The following is a 14213-nucleotide window of genomic DNA, read 5'->3' on the forward strand; positions in this document are numbered from 1 at the left end:
ATTAGCAATCAACAATAAAAAGATATCTGGAACATCACCAAATTTTTGGAATCTAAATAACATACTTCTAAGTAACCCATTGGTCAAAGAATATATCAAAAGGGAAATTATAAGGTATTTTAATGAATTAAAACAAATTAATGGAAAAAGCAACTCACCAAAATTTGTGGAATGCAATGAAAGTTACAAGATGAGGCAGCTATTCCATTCTTCAATATTTACCCCCCGAATATTAAAAGTTTGTGCTGGGGCTGGCGCTGTGGTGCAGCAAGTTAGCGCCCTGTCCTGAAGCACCAGCATCCCAAATGGGTGCCGGTGCTAGTCCCGACTGCTCCACTTCTGATACAGCTCTCTGCTATGGCCTGGGATAGAAGTAGAGGATGGCCCAAGTCCTTGGGCCTCCACACCCAATGTGGGAGACCAGGAAGAAGCTCCTGGCTGCTGGCTTCAGATCAGTGCAACTCCTGCCATTGAGGCCATCTGGGGAGTGAACCAATGGATGGAAGATCTCTATCTCTCTCTCTCTCTCTGTCTCTACCTCTCTCTGTAACTCTTTCAAATAAATAAAATAAATCTTTCTGAGGATTTACTAGGAGTAAATTTTAAATGTTCTCATCACAAAAAAGGCAAGAGCATTGAGATAATTCATGTCAATTGACTCATTTAGCCATTCCAAAATGTGCATGTATTTCAAAATATTGTGCTGTATGTGATAAATACATGTAATTTTTGCCAGTTAAAATACATTCATAAGTAATAAACAGGCCTGATTCAACAGCCTCTCGGAGGTCACCAGACCGTTTTTCTGGCTGAGAAGAGTGGACTCCTGCCTTAGGTAGCACCTCTGCTTGCCTTGGGAAATATCTGAGGTGCCGGTGGGGGTCTCCCCAAGGGTGACCAAGGCATCCGTTTCTGTCTGCAACAATTGGGTCTGCCAGAGGCAGGAGCTGAGGCGGCTCAGTCCGTCTTTGCCATTGTCTAACCGGAAGGAAAGTTTCTTTCCCTCCCCACTGCACTCTGAGCACTCTGCAAGGGCCCGAAGAGCTTCCTTTAACAACTCACACTGAAAGGCAGTCCTGAGCTGGAATTTCACTGAGGGCAGCCCTGGGGGTGGGAGTGGGAGCCAAGAGGTCAGGCTTCCTGACAGGCAGGCGGGCACACCTCGGCCAGTCAGCCCAGTGGTCCCTGGTTCCGGCCCAGTTTCAGCCTGGGGGAGAGCAGCCCTCCAGGTTTTCCCTGAGAGCAGCCTTCCACGTCCACCGGGAGTCCTGGAGGCCTTGGGATGGGCAGGGCAGCCACTGCCTTTGTGCCTGGGCCTGGTGACTGTCCCTTCCGTGCTGCAGCTTGCCCATGCCTCACCCTGACCTGGCCATTCTCTGCAGGACTCTGGTCTCTCGGCACCTGCACTCCACTGTGTCAAATTCTGCAACCCACCATTTTCCCACCTAAGCCAAGGCCCGGGCAGGTGCTGAGGCCGGCAGTCTATGGGGCTCCATTTTGCTTCTCCTTTGGGCTGAAGACTTTTTTTCTTCATCATTTCTTCCCCCAGCCATGGACAGGGTCTCTGGGTCCAGGGACAACAACCACAAGAGAACTCTGGGGCAGCTGTGTCGGTTGCAGCATTCAAGTCGCAAGTACTTGATCCGGCACCTGCAACCTCCCTGGATCCCAAGGGCCGAGCAGCCGGAAGCGCACCTGCACACAGATGTGGGAGGCGGGCAGTGCCCTGCAAGACAATGGCTGCTCCTGGACGCCCACCCCATGGGCAGCGCTCCCCGGCAAGACGCTATGACCCGGAAGTGCTGCTGGCGCGTGACCTCCTGCTCCACCGCGCGCATCGCCTGGGTTCCAGCCTGAGCGTTGAAGATACTGCCAGGAGCCGCCAGGAGCTGGTGTCCGAGGCTGGGAAAGACCCCGCCCAGCCAAGGGTCAGGCCCGTGGCGGCCACGCCGTTTTCGGGGACGTGCTGGTACTCTCTTCATGATTTTCTGCGGGGGCCCTAGCGGTTCTCCACGGCGGCTTCCGTAAGTTTTCACCTCAGGACTTTTAGTTTTGTTCCTGAGAAACGAGTATTTTCCCCCTCCTACAGGGAAGGTTGATGGAGGAAGGAAGGTGTGGACGAGAGGGAAAGAGAGTAGGAGACGGGAGAAGAGAGAGGAAGGAGGAAGGGAGGGAGAGTGAGAAAGAACTTTCCCCGCGGACCCTGTGAACATTTTGTGGCATTTCCTCTTCCCCGAGCCAAAAGTACCCGTGGCGCCTCAGTGAGAAGAGGCCATCACCTTCTCTCTTTTCTGAATCGTACTGAAGTGTGACGTGTGCTGCAGTGTGCTTGCGGAATTCATAGGTGTACAAGCTGATGGACTGTTACAGACCCAGCACACGTGGCACGAGTGTTACGATGAAAGTAAAAACAGAACCGTACTGAAACCCAGGACTCCCTCTTGGGCTGTGTTCCACCACCGCTCTGGTCTACTGATGCTAAGTTTTATTTTTCCCAGATATGTGTGCCTTGCTTTTGTAGGGCAGTGTTATCTTTGTGAGGGTCGTCTGCATTCTTCCGGTGGGTCATGGAAGGCTCGTTCCCGCGGCTCTAGCGTTCCTGCGTCCATGGCCATTGGAGTAGTTCTATCCGCGTTCTATGCAGACCCTCTGTGAATGTCTGCAGCAGATCGCTGATGGCAGCACCGTGTGTCCGCGCAGGCACACGTGTTCCTGTAGGAACTGGAGGGGCTGTGTCACTGAGTGCGCGTGTTCAGCCTTGAGCCTGCTGTCTCAGGTGTGGATGCACCTTCCCGCCAGCAGTGTGTGAGTCCTGATTGCTTCCTGTCCACAACACCTGGCATTTGGCATGTCTTTGCCTTTCAGCCGTTACAGGGAGTTATGATAGGGCCCTGTAGGTATGGTGTGTGTGTGTGTGTGTATGTGTGTGTGTGTGTGTGTGTTTCTTTTTCAAATCTTGTAGTGTCGGCCGGTGCTGTGGCTCACTAGGGTAATCCTCTGCCTGCAGCGCTGACACCACACGTTCTAGTCCCGGTTGGGGTGCCGGATTCTGTTCCGGTTGCCCCTCTTCCAGTCCAGCTCTCTGCTATGGCTGGGGAAGGCAGTGGAGGATGGCCCAAGTGCTTGGGCCCTTCACCTGCATGGGAGACCAGGAGGAAGCTCCTCACTCCTGGCTTCAGATCGGCGCAGTGCGCTGGCTGTAGCAGCCATTTGGGGGATGAAGGAAGACCTTTCTCTTTGTCACTCTCTCTCTAATTGTCTAACTCCGCCTGTCAAAAAAAGTTTCTAGGAAAACTGGAATTGAAATGTAATCTTACTTTGATGCAAAACAGTTTTGAAATCCATGCATCATTTCTTCCTTCTAAATGCTTTACCTGATCTTTTAGAAGCCTCCTTGTACACATGGCTTTCAAAAAGTCTTGCACCAACATAAATTGAGCTTTTATCCCAGTTTCCTGCCAATTTTTGCAGCCCCCTCAGACTTTCTTGCTACTCCTGATGTCTTTCACCAGCCGTGGGTTTTGTCTGTTCTGGAGCATCCTGTTAATGGAACAATACGTCATGTTGCTTCCAGAGCCTGTGGCTCAGCCATGCTTGCTGCTGCACAGAACCCTCGTGTGTTCCCTGTGATGGCTGAGCACCCTGCAGGACGTGAGCAGACCTGTGTTGGCAGCTGACAACCCCTTGCTACTCTGATGGCCATTTGCTTGGTTTCCCGTGTTTGGCTGTGATGAGCAAAGGTGCTGTTATATGTGTTCTTGTCCCAGTCTGCCTGTGAATGCACATTTTCATTGTTCTGGGGGAAATGCACCTACCAGTAAAATAGCTGGGTTCTAGAGTAGGTGTAAGGTTTTTGAAGAACTTGCTAAACTGGTTTACAATGTGGTTGTACCATTTTATACTCTCTAAGATGATGTTTTGGAATTCTGTTTTCTCTCCATCCTTGCCCACATTCAGGGCCATCAGTTGTTTTACAATAGCCATTGTATTGTGTAAGAGTACCCCATGTGGTCTTTTTTTAAAAATTAATTTATTTATTTGAAAGAGTTTACAGAGAGAGGAGAGGTAGAGGTAGAGGTAGAGAGAGAGAGAGAGGTCTTCCATCTGATGGTTCACTCCCCAGTTGGCTGCAATGGACGGAGCTGCACCGATCCAAAGCCAGGAGCCAGGAGCCAGGAGCTTCTTCCTGGTCTCCCACACTGGTGCAGGGGCCCAAGGACTTGGGCCATCCTCCACTGCTTTCCCAGGCCATAACAGAGAGCTGGATTGGAAGTGGAGCTGCTGGGTCTCAAACCGGCTCCCATGTGGGATGCCGGTGCTTCAGGCCAGGGCCTTAACCCACTGTGTCACAGGGTCCCCCTCCATGTGGTCTTAATGTGCATTTCTCTAATGACTAATGATGCCCAGCACTTTTATTGTGGCCTGCAAGGAGGGGCTTCTTGTCTATTTGCAGCATTCCATCACGAAGTGTCCAAGACTTCTGCTCATATTTTATTTTTAAAATGTTGATTTTAATGGACATACAATATTTATCTTTAATTGTGGGATACAGTATTCTAATTCAATACTTGTATACAGTATGTAATGACCAAATTGGAGTAACAAGCATTTCCACATCCTTATATTTTTTGTTTAGAGCCTAGAGCTCCTGTCTTCTGGTTCTTTTCAGAACAGGGGGTTACTCTGAATTGTACCTTCTTTGTTGTGGTGTAGAACACTGGAACTTATTCTAACTGTATTCTGATACCTGTTACTCAATCTATCCCTGCCCTCCTCCTCCCTGCTCTTCCTAGCCTCTAATATTCACTATTTTCCTATTGAAGAACTTTGGACATTTCCTGGCTTGTATGAATATGAATATAGCCACTGTAAACACTTAATACTAGTTTTCTGCAAATATATATTTTCATTTCTCTTGAGTAAATATCTAGAGATGAATTTCTAGGTTGTATACTAAATGTATGTTTCACTTGGAAAGAAATGGTTAAACCACTTTCCTAGAATGGCTGCTTGGAGTGGGCATTTGGCTTAGTAGGTAAAATACTATGTGGGACACCCATGTCCCTAATCGGAGTACCTGGGATTGAGTCCCAGCTCCATTTCTAATTCCAACTTGCTGCTAATGCACACCTTTAGAGGCAGCAAGCTAATGGCTCAGGTAGTTGAATTTCCGTCACCTGGGTGGGAGATTCAGCTTTAGTTCCCAGTTTAGACTTCAACCTGGCCCTGCATCTGCTGTTGGGTAATGAACCAGCAGATAGGAGGTCTGTTTCTTTGTCTTTCAAATAAATAAATAATAAACATAAAGTCACTGTTGCATTTTGGGTTTGTGGGTGTTTTAGTTGCTTTATATTCTCCCCAAGAATCTTATTTTTTTCCTGGTAAATGTTTACTATAATGGTTAGTTGTTATTGCTTAGTTTGACCAAGGTCTAGTGTTGCTGAGAAGCATCTCAAAATGGAGCCTAGCATTAAGACATTAACTGTGGAGGTGATAATTGAATTCTGCATGTTGCGATTTGGTCTTTGGGCCTATCTGACCTATGCTTGTCTTCCTTAATTTAAGGAGTTGATTTTTAATGAAGAATTGACTCATAATCATTATAGTGAATACAGAGGGACTATAATCTAAGGGAGTGAGACCAAGGCCTGATAAAGTCTACAACAGAGGCATTAGGGAATTGGAACTCAGTTTCAGTTCTGTTTCTAATTTTCCTCCATTCCCTAGTGTCTGCATTGTTTTGTGTTACTTGAGCATTTTTTGGTGTCCTATTTGACTTACTGACTGAGTTTTTGATTTGCAAAGTTTTTTAGTGACTTCTCTCTGTAATTACTTAACTTTACCAAGTCTAATTAGAATTGATATTTTATCAATTTCAAATGGAATATAGAAATCTGACCACTATGTTGTCTCTTTGCTCTCCTCCCTGAAGTTATAATTGCCATACTTGATTACAGTATGCATTGAAAATTCTGTAACACAATGTTTTTTTTTTTGACAGATAGAGTTATACAGTGAGAGAGAGTGACAGAGAGAAAGGTCTTCCTTCTGTTGGTTCACCCCCAACATGGCTGCCAGAGTCGGTGCACTGTGCCGATCCAAAGCCAGGAGCCAGAGGCTTTCTCCTGGTCTCCCCTGCGGGTGCAGGGCCCAAGCACTTGGGCCATCCTCCACTGCCCTCCTGGCCACAGCAGAGAGCTGTAGTGGAAGAGGAGCAACTGGTGCCCATATGGGATGTCAGTGCTGTAGGTGGAGGATTAACCAAGTGAGCCATGGTGCCAGCCCCTAATGCAATGTTGTAATTATAATTTTCAACCATGAAACACATTCTAAGGATCTTGAGAGTAAATGGTCTCTGTGATATTTGCCTTAAAAACCTGGGACACTTCCTCAAAACCAGTGTCCTGTTTGGGCACTCAGCCTGGTCTCCTCTCAAACCAGACACTTTTTCTGTCACTTGCCAATCAAATAAAAGTTTTTCTGTCTAATAAAATTTTCTGCCTCTTTGCAAATTGTTTCCAGGATTTTCATTTCTATACTAAGCTGAGGAAAAGAACTCAGGAAACTTGTTCCAGCAAGTTCTACCCTTCCCTCTGCAACCAGTAACAATAGTTACCAGGTATTTACCATTTTGTTTTCTTCCTTCATTCTTTATGTTCTAAGTTTCTTCTGTTTTACTCTCTTCTGAAGAATTTGTTAACCATCTCTCTCTCTCTCTCTCTTTTTTTTTTTTTTTTGACAGGCAGAGTGGACAGTGAGAGAGAGAGACAGAGAGAAAGGTCTTCCTTTGCCATTGGTTCACCCTCCAATGGCCGCCACGGCCAGCGCACTGCACCGAAGGTAGGAGCCAGGTGCTTCTCCTGGTCTCCCAGGGGATGCAGGGCCCAAGCACTTGGGCCATCCTCCACTGCACTCCCGGGCCACAGCAGAGAGCTGGCCTGGAAGAGGGGCAACTGGGACAGAATCTGGCACCCCGACCAGGACTAGAACCTGGTGTGCTGGCGCAGCAGGTGGAGGATTAGCCTATTGAGCCGTGGTGCTGGCCATTAACCATCTCTTAAAAAGCAGGTCTGTTGCAGGGCGGTGCTGTGGCGCAGAGGGTTAATGCCCTGACCTGAAGTGCTGGCATCCCATATGGGCGTTAGTTTGAGACCCAGCTGCTCCACTTCTGAGCCAGCTCTCTGCTATGGCCTGGGAAAGCAGTAGAAGATGGCCTGAGTCCTTGGACCCCTGTATCTGCATGGGAGACCTGGAAGAAGCTGCTGGCTCCTGGCTTCGGATTGATGCAGCTCCAGCTGTTGCAGCCATTTGTGGGAGTGTACCATCAGATGGAAGACCTCTTTCTCTCTCTGTCTCTCCTCTCTCTGTGTAACTCTGACTTTCAAATAAATAAATCTTAAAAAAAAAAGAAAAGCAAGTCTGTTGGCAAAGGATTCTCCTAGGTTTCCTTTAATTTAAAAGCAGTTTAAATTTCATGGTTCTTTCTGAAGTATATTTCCAATGTTTGTAGAGTTCTAAATTGATTCTCTTCTCCTTCTAGTGCCTGAAGAATGAATGCCATCTAATGAGGAGTTCCACAGTCATTTGGATCATTGTGCCCTACAGGTAACATGTTGCTTATCTCTGTTCAATTCATTGCCTTTACTCCTTTGCAGTTTCAGTTACGCATTTGAAAACATGAATCCTCTCTGAGTTTTGTTAAAGTTTTGAATCTGTAAGTTGTGTCTTTACCTAAACAGGAAATTTCAGACATTATTATTTTTCCATGTTTATATTCTTTCTTCTCTGGACTTTGTTGACATTGTGTTAAACTTTTTGTGATTATCCAACATGTTCCTAAGATCTTATTTTTTTTTTTCAGTCTCTTTTCTCCCTATTCAGAAAGTATATATATTTTTAATTGGGTTATCTTTTCTCTGCCATCTCCATTCTGGTATAATTTTTTTCTTTTGTAGTCATTGTATTTTTGTTTTAATGTTCCATTCAATCTTTATATTTTCTGTTATTGGTGTGACTTTCTGTTCATTTGTTTCTGAGTTATTTCACAATTACATTCTGGAACATTTTAATGTCAACTGTTCTAAGTTCTTTGTTAGATAATTTTAAGAGTTTGTATCTTGGCATTAGCATCTGTTGCTTTTTTTCTCCCATGTGAATTGATATGTTTCTGGCTCTTCATATATTAATTTTGGATTGCACCCTGGGTATTTTGAATATTGTGTTATAAAATTCTGAGTTTTAAAGCAAATCTTATGGAGAAGGCAGTTTTTGTTTTGTTAGGTAATCAGTCCTGGTTTAGGGCACATGTTCCAATCTATCTTCTTGGGACTGTGGGTTCAAAGTTAACCCAGTTTTCAAGGCTTTTGTAGTGCTCTTTGGAGCCTGTGTGTGTGTGTGTGTGTGTGTATAAATGAAATCGGGGTAATGACATATTGTTTAGTTTATTATCAAATTTATTATGTTTACTTGATCAGATCTACTTGTGTCCAGCTGTGGGTAAGCCCAGCTTTTAATTCTTGGGGCTTTAGTTGCTCCTCTCCCCAATGTGATTCTTTTATTTATTTATTTGACAGGTAGAGTTATAGACTGAGAGAGAGAGACAGAGAGAAAGGTCTTCCTTCCATTGGTTCACTCCCCAAATTGCCACTATGGCTGGCGCTGTGCCGATTTGAAGCCAGGAGCCAGGTGCTTCTTCCCAGTCTCCCATGTGGGTGTAGGGGCCCAAGCACTTGGGCCATCCTCCACAGAGAGCTGGACTGGAAGAGGAACAACTGGGACTAGAACCCGGCACCCATATGGGATGCAGGTGCTGCAGGCAGAGGATTAACCAAGTGAGCCACGGCACTGACCTCCCCCCACAATGTGATTCTGTGACTGCTTCTGCATCCAGAGACTAGTAGCACCAAGACAGAGGGTGCAAAACACCAATAAAGGTTTGAATTGCACTTAGGGCCCAAGGCTCTGGGCGCTGTGGAGGAGGGCTCCCTTGCCCCAGGGTCTGGGTTCTTCTGTCCTGGAGTCTGGGATTCAAAAAGATGGAGAAAGAAAGAAAACCAAGATTTCTGTTTTCTCTCTAAGCCCTAGAAACTCCTTTTTCTGTTTATTGTGCCAAAGCCCTTGGGCTCTTTATGTACCCTGGTGCCTGGCTATGGGTTTCAGCTGGCTTTGCAGGCTGACAGATACTACCAGAGAAACTGGTAGACTTCCATCCATTAGTGATATTTTGATTCTGTTCTTCCTCCCTAATCTGCCTCTTATTTACTTTTCAGGTCCCTGAAATTACTGCTCGATGCATTTTGTCCAGGTCTTACAGTTACATTTAGTATTAGAAAAAGGGTGGATTGTATTTAGCCTATTGTATCCAAAATTGCAACTCCTTTATTGATCTCTATTACAGCGATTTCGTATTTTGTGGTTTCAAGATGTCATTTTCTCAGATGTTTCCTTTTCTTTCTTCTTTAATAGTTTCATAATATTAATAAAACATGCAACCAGGATATGAAGAGAGATGCTTTTTATTAAAAAATGATTTTTCCAAATGATTTTCTTTTTTTCTTCATTAGATTTGCTGTTGTCCCTTTTATTTGTGTTTTAGTGTTTCCTGTGTCTTTGTTTTCCAGTAGTTCACTAATCACCTCCGCTCCTAATGGCACTGAAGTACTCTTTGAAATGGTGAAAATGTTGAAAGCACATGTCTTTCTCTTTTTGTATAGCTGTGCTTATCCCATGCATTGTGATATAGGTTCTCCCTAAAATAGGAGATGAATGTTCTTATTTCCAGATTTTTTGATGTACTAATTGTGTGCTCTGAGAATAAAGCCTGCACATTTCCTTCTTTTTAAAATATAGAATATTCTTAATGTGTCCTTTTTTTTTCTTTCTTTTTGTATACTATCTGCGGATACTACAAAAGAAATTGTATTTTTGTGATTCTGGGGTAGTGTGTTATCATTTAATGACATCTATATTATTATTTGTCTGTTCTTCTTTCCTTACTGAGCTATGACCACCCTGGGGGCAGGTGTAAATGTTTTTTTTCATATTTGTGTTCCCAGCAGCCAAGACAGCCAGGCAGAATGTGGATGCTGGAAACATTTATTCATATTCTTTCTGACTGTGTAAATTTCTTTGACATTCTGTATGTTTCTGAAGCCCATTTTCTCTTTTACTAATTGATTTTTCTACAGCATCAATTGCATTGACCACTTCCAATCCTCATTTAAATTGTTCTATAGTGTGATTTAAGTGTATTGTCTTCCTTTTTCAAAGATGTCAAAGGAATAAGTTCTTGTGGTCTGAAGTTTTTTTCATGTTTGCTCAGATTTTGTTTCCTGGGAGTCTGTCTTGAAGTTTTATTTTTGTTGCTCATCCTTGTCCAAGCCTTGGATTTGGGGTTAGAGCATTCTTGATCCTTAGGTCCAACTAATTCCGGAATATGGAGTGCCATATGATATCACCATGTGCTTATTAATAAATTCCCAATACTAATAAGCCTGTGTGGCTTCTTGCCTAATATTCAGATAAGAATTCTGAACACCGCCATAAATGAACGAGGCAGCATGATAAGTTTTTAAGCTTTTTATTCAGTGGGAGAAATGCATAGGAGAGTGTGGACCCTATGTAAAAGAGAAAGAAATCTGGATTCATACCAAGTACCAGGAGCCAGCCATGTGGAGGAGCATGGAGGCCAGGAAGCATGGGGCAGGTGGCCCTGGATGTGCAGGGGCAGCAAGCTTCCCCCCACCACTGGAAAAAGAGGCAAACAGCCAAAAAACGGGCAGACCCACAGTGTCCCAGGCCTTTAATCCACTTCCAGAGGGGAGTGGTTAGTTAATCTGATTGACTGGTAGGCCCACAGGTGTGTCTAGGTAGGGGGGTGAGGTCACACAGGGGCATGGTAAAGGCATGTCCTTCCAGCTCACAAACCTGATCAATTTTATCCTCTATGCCTGCCTACAACACAACCAGAGCTGTTGGCTTCTGTGTTTTTCAGATTTCTAGCTTCAGTTTTCCCCTTATTCAGAATGAAAGGATCATCAATATTGCTTCTAAAATTGGGATTTGTTGTCTGTGCTAAATTTAAGTAGTTTTATTGTTCTATCATTCCACTTTTGAGAATATCAGATGTTTCCAAAGATGGAATAAAACTCATGAGGGAGGTTCCTTTCCATTTGCAGCAAGGGTCAAGCATCTGTCTTCTTGTAGTCATATTGTCAGTACTACTTCAGCATCAGGGTGTGGCTGGGGCTTGGGCGATTGCTGCATACACCTCTTGGATGAGAGGAATGGCACTCACTGAATCTGGGGCTCAAGTCTGAACTTAGCACTGTGAGGTCCCTCATGCCTAGCCTAGTTGTGCATCTACGGGTGCAGTGTCAGCACTTAGCTGGCCACCAGTGTTTGGGCCATGCTGCTCTCTCTCTTGACTCGATGTCCCCTGGGAGGCAGAGTTCTGGGACTGGGTTGGCAGCTGGTACCAACTTGTAATTTTCTCTAACTTTTTAAGACAGAGTATACATTTGCTGCAGAATATGAAATATGCTCAACATTCTTGTCAAACACTTTGGGTGTTAATGTGAATTTTTTTTACCCTTTGACAGAAAATGTCATGGATATTTTAAGAGGAAAAAGGGAGAAGGGGTATGAATTCCCTCGTGGTGCCATCCTTCTGGAATGACAATATATTCTCATCTTAACTTCCTTACCTGTAACTTTTATCTGAGAATCTTTCCTGTGTCATGTCTGGTAGCTTCTTAGTTTCCAGTAGCATATATTTTAGATGAGATTTTCATCTTCTTGATGACACTGACTGTCATATATTCAGTCTTGACTTTGACTTTGCTTGTCCTAATAAAATCTCCTCTGTCTGTTGCCATGGCTCGGCCATCTCTTAAAGTCATGAGTCGGGAAGCTGAGTCTTGCATTGGCTTCTGCTTTGTTGATAGTTCATACCCATTTCTCTTCCAAAGATGTGATCTTTGGGTGAAAGAAAAATTAAAATATAACCACAATCTCTATCTATGTTCTTCAGTTTTCCTCTAGGTATCTGAAATCTTTATATGTGCAAATCATTTGCTTTTTATTTTATTTGCTTTGAGTAATAGGGGAGAGATTAATGATCTGTGAGCTGCTTGCATCTCATAAGACTCCTATGGTGTATCAGGTTCATGTTTCAATGGAGCATACGTCTATCACAGCAATGCTTGGTCACCTAAGCCTGTCACGTTGGTTACTATTTCCTCAAACACAATCTATCACATTAAAGCATCGAAGGTAAAGTTTTATAAGGATTGGTGAGAAGGTCACAGGAACAATTTATTAGTCTGCTTTTGGTTCCTTTAACTAAAATACCTTCAATTAAAATGTCCTTCTTGGAAAGGCTTGATTTCAGTGTATAATTTGGAGGTCACAATTAGGTGGCCCCGTAGTCTAGGATCTGATGGAGGCTGGTCATGGTGGGTATGGAGGAATAATTATGTGGTGAGCCAGGCAGGTAAAAGAAGAGCTGGCTAGAACTTTAATAATTATTTCTTTGAGAACCACCTCCAAGTGCACACTTCCATGGCCTAAAACCTCCCACCTGACACACCTCCCAGGTGCCATAATTAGATCAAGTCTGTGTCTTTAATCCATCGACCTTCAATGTTAAGATAGTAGAGTTTATTTTATTTTATTTTTTAAGATTTATTTATTTATTTGAAAGTCAGAGTTATACAGAGAGAGAAGGAGAGTCAGAGAGAGAGAGAGACAGAGAGAGAGAGAGAGAGAGAGAGAGAGGTCTTCCATCTGCTGGTTCACTCCCCAATTGGCCACAACATCTGGTGCTGAGCTGATCCAAAGCCAGGAGGAGCCAGGAGCTCCCTCCAGGTCTCCCATGTGGGTGCAGAGGCCCAAGGACTTGGGCCATCTTCTGCTTTCCCAGGCCATAGCAGAAAGCTATGTAGCTGAGACTAGAACTGGCACCCATATGGGATGCTAGCCCTGCAGGAGGCAACTTTACCCACTACACCACATCACTGGCCCTGGTAGTAGAGTTTAGTGCTGTGGTGTAATGGGTAAAGCAGATGCCTGTGGCACCAGTGTCCCACATGGGTGCAGGTTCAAGTACCTGCTGCTCCTCTTCAGATCCAGTTCTCTGTTATGCCCTGAGAAAGCAGTGGAAGATGGCCCAAATCCTTTGGCCCCTGAACCCACATGGGGGACCCAGAGGAAGCTCCTGGCTTTGGATCAGCCCAGCTCTGGATGTTGCAGCCATCTGGGGAGTGAACCGGTGGATGGAAGACCTCTCATGCACTTTCCCACTCTCACTCACTTACTCTCTGTCTGTCTCTCTCTCTTTCCCTCTGCCTCTCTGTAATTCTACTTTTCAAATAAAATAAATTAAAAAAAAAAAAAAACCAGTAGAAGCCGGCGCCGCAGCTCACTAGGCTAATCCTCCACCTTGCGGCGCCGGCATACCGGGTTCAAGTCCTGGTCGGGGCACCGGATTCTGTCCCGGTTGCCCCTCTTCCAGGCCAGCTCTCTGCTGTGGCCAGGGAGTGCAGTGGAGGATGGCCCAAGTGCTTGGGCCCTGCACCCCATGGGAGACCAGGATAAGTACCTGGCTCCTGCCATCAGATCAGCGTGGTGCGCCGGCCACAGCGCGCTGGCCGCGGTGGCCATTAGAGGGTGAACCAACGGCAAAGGAAGACCTTTCTCTCTGTCTCTCTCTCTCACTGTCCACTCTGCCTTAAAAACAAAAAACAAAAAACAAAAAACAAAAACAGTAGAGTTTAACCATCTTGTATGAGTTTGCGGAAGACAGGTCTTACTCAACCCATGACAAACATTCAGGAGCCAGTAATTACCTATCTAACTATGTATCTATGTATCTGCTTGAATCAATCAATCTTTCTATCAATTGTCTGTGTATCTATCTCCTTAGGAGACTAGAGTCAAACCCTGAAAGAACATCTGGGGCCAGGGTGAATTTCTCTGCTCATTCAGGGCTTTCTGGTCACACCTCCATGCTTCTCTGTCCTTCATATGTTGTTCTTCCCCTTTGTGTGCATATGGTTAAGATCAAAATGGGCCTTCAGCTGTTCCTCAGCACTTTCTAGTCCAAGTGCACAACAGAGATAATTGACATCTTCACATCTCGGACTCCTGGGAGAGAAGATTCCTTGATCCAGATTGGGTCCACTCAGCTGCATCAAGCAGGAGTGAAAATGTGT

General features: G+C 44.9%; 1 long non-coding RNA gene across 4 annotated transcripts in view; it reads left to right on the plus strand.

The window, feature by feature from the left end:
- Positions 1 to 1550: 1550 nt before the first annotated feature.
- Positions 1551 to 14213, plus strand: part of LOC127487441 (uncharacterized) — a 92228-nt gene continuing 79565 nt past the window's right edge. The window contains exons 1-4 of one of the 4 annotated variants that reach the window (XR_016221722.1): positions 1564 to 2024; positions 6523 to 6619; positions 7541 to 7605; positions 9270 to 9479. This is a non-coding gene — a long non-coding RNA (uncharacterized LOC127487441). Of the gene's footprint in view, positions 2025 to 6522; positions 6620 to 7540; positions 7606 to 9269; positions 9480 to 14213 lie in introns of those variants that run through there. The other 3 variants (XR_016221721.1, XR_016221719.1, XR_016221720.1) reach the window with 3 other exon arrangements.

The sequence above is a fragment of the Oryctolagus cuniculus genome, chromosome 15, assembly GCF_051225735.1.
Source record: "Oryctolagus cuniculus isolate XC-2025 breed Fujian yellow rabbit chromosome 15, ASM5122573v1, whole genome shotgun sequence".
In the NCBI taxonomy this organism is placed as follows: Eukaryota; Metazoa; Chordata; class Mammalia; order Lagomorpha; family Leporidae; genus Oryctolagus; species Oryctolagus cuniculus.